Genomic DNA, 2,721 nt, shown 5'->3' on the forward strand with positions numbered 1-2,721 from the left:
ACAGGCTGTGCACACCTCTATCCTCGCACTGCCCCACTGTGTTTTGATTATTCAGGAATCTGTCTGCTCTGTTAGACCCTCCCGTCCTCAAATGCACAAAGCAGATATCATCCACGTCTGTGTCCCCAATTCATGACATCTGCTAGGCTCAAAATAAATGTTTGCCAAAGGAAGGAGAGAAGACAGGGGACAGGCAGGCTCTGGGGGCAAGGCCCCTCTCAGGGGTCCCTCCCTTGTTTTCTTCCCTCCGTGACTGTCTTCTACTCCCCAAAAAGCATCTGAAACTCATCACCTTCCCATGTTCCAAGATATTCCTCTGAGAACCTCCATGGTTTTTTATAACACAAAGAAATAAATAATCGTTCAATTCCTATTTCTCTAATTTCAAACCCTGTACCACAGTATTATTGCAGTAAAATAGTTCTTTAGCCCAGATTTGGAAGCAGCCATTGTAGTATTTATTAAATCTGCTATTTGTATAGCCTTTTGCAATTTTCATGTCACTTTCATATACACATTAGTTGGTCTTCAGAGCCCCTTAAGGTAACAAAACCAGCAATAGTGCAGGAAAACAGCCGGTTGCGTGACAAGAGTGATGCCATGTTGGAGTGAAACCCCATGAGGATCAGTGTTTGACGCTCACATACCACAGTATTCTGCTTGAAGGTCATTAAAAAATGCCTCTATCAGAGATAACCCCCCCCAAAAAGATGCTTATCTAACCTGCCAAGTGGTCACAAGTCTTGGCAAAATCCTGCACATATTTTACCCTAAAAACTTGCTATATAAAGGCCAGCAGGGCAGGTAGCAGGCACCAGCATCTTTCAGCCACTGAGACATCGCTTCTGTCCGTAAGTGCCTTTTCATTACTTCTTCCTGAGGAACCGGGGTGTTAGGCTCTTTCTTTGTTAAATTGTAACCATGTACATTAGTGCATTTATGGGTTCACTGTGGAATGCTTACATAAAAACTGATTAACCATCTCCTCGCTTACTTATTTATTGTGGTAACACATTTATACCCTATTCTTAATAGTTTTAAAATGTACCATTACATTAGGCACGTTAGGTGAGGTCTGAGCAAATACCCTCCCTCCTCTTCACTTCCTCCCTCCCCTCCTCTCTTCTTCCTCTTCCCTCCTTTCTGGACTATAGTTATGTTTTACCATTTGTAAGAATGTGTAGGTGATTATGTATTGATTCCATAGTAGTATTGAGTATACTGGATACTCTTTTCCCATTCTTGAGATACTTTGCTAAGAAGAATATGTTCCAGCTCCATCGAGGTAAACATAAAGGATGTAAAGTTTCCATCCTTTTTATGGCTGCATAGTATTCCACGATATACATACACCACAATTTGTTAACCCATTCATGGGTTGGTGGGCACTTGAGCTGCTTCTATGACTTAGCAATTGTGAATTGGGCTGCAATAAGGAATTAAAAGTAGTTTACTGTTTGATCCTGCAATTCCTCTATGAGGTATACACCCAGATGGTCAAAAGTCATTTTACAACAAAGGAATTTGCCCCTCTTTCTTTCATTTCTTGGTCCCCCCACCCCACCTTTCTGGAGCAGGTTTGCATAGCCCTGGTCACCATGGGACAGATAGCAAGGCCAGTTCATAGATGGACAAACTGAGGTCAGAGAGACTTGAGTCCCAGAAGGCCACACAACTACCACCTGTGGAGCCAGCACGGCCTCTCAGGCCTCTGACTCCACACTCAGTGCTCTTCCCCCTGTTGCAGTCTGCCTCTTCACACCCGGGGGAAGCGGGAGGTTGATTCTCTGGCTGTTTTAATCATGTGTGTCTCTGTTCCCAACAACCCCATTTGCATCTGTTATGAATGTCAAACTCTGGGAGTGACCCAGTTCAGAAAGAGTTTCTACTGGGATTGTGGTGGCCCACACTTGTAATCATAGCTCTCTGAAATGCTGAGGCAGGAGGATCATTTGTCACCAGGAGTTTAAGACCAGCATGAGGAAGAGGGAGATCCTGTCTCTACAAAAGATAGAACAAATTAGCTGATCATGGTGGTAGGTGCCTGCAGACCCAGGTCGTTGGGAGCCTGAGTTAGGAGGATCCTGTCCCCCCAGCAGTTTGAGGTTACCTGAGCTAGGCTGACACCACTGTACTCTAGCCTGGGTGGAGACTGAGACTCTATCACAAAAAAGTAAAATAACATAATATAAAATTAGTGTTCGCAAAGAGTTTATAGTGACATAGGTACCATACTGTATTTTTTTAAAAATGGAAGAGTTTACCAATTTCAGCTGCATAATTAATATGCTAAACAAAAGACTCAAAAAAATGCATCAAAACTTACTAGTAGTTTTCTCTAAGTGTTGCAGTTCTGGCTGATTCTCATTTTCTTTCTGTTCACATGCACGTGTCACTTTCTTACTATAACTTTACTGAGGCAGAACTTGCAGTCTGTGCAGTGCAGTGGTCTTCAGCACCTTCCCAGGGTTGTGCATCCTTCCTCACGATTCCAACAGGCTCTCAGCACCCCCAAAAGAAATCCCAACTGCGTTAGCAGTCGCCCTCCATCCCCCTCTCTGTAGCTCCTGGCAACTATTAACTTACCTTCTGCCCTGATGGGTTTGCTTATTCTGAGTATTCATATACACAGAAGCAGACAGTGGTGCTCTTGTGTGCCTGGCTCCTTCCCATCTCTGCATAATGTTGTCAAGGGGCCCGATGCTGCAGCTTGTACCCTCC

This window comes from Otolemur garnettii, unplaced genomic scaffold (assembly GCF_000181295.1).
Source record: "Otolemur garnettii isolate 467f Iridium unplaced genomic scaffold, OtoGar3 scaffold00039, whole genome shotgun sequence".
Lineage (NCBI taxonomy): Eukaryota > Metazoa > Chordata > Mammalia > Primates > Galagidae > Otolemur > Otolemur garnettii.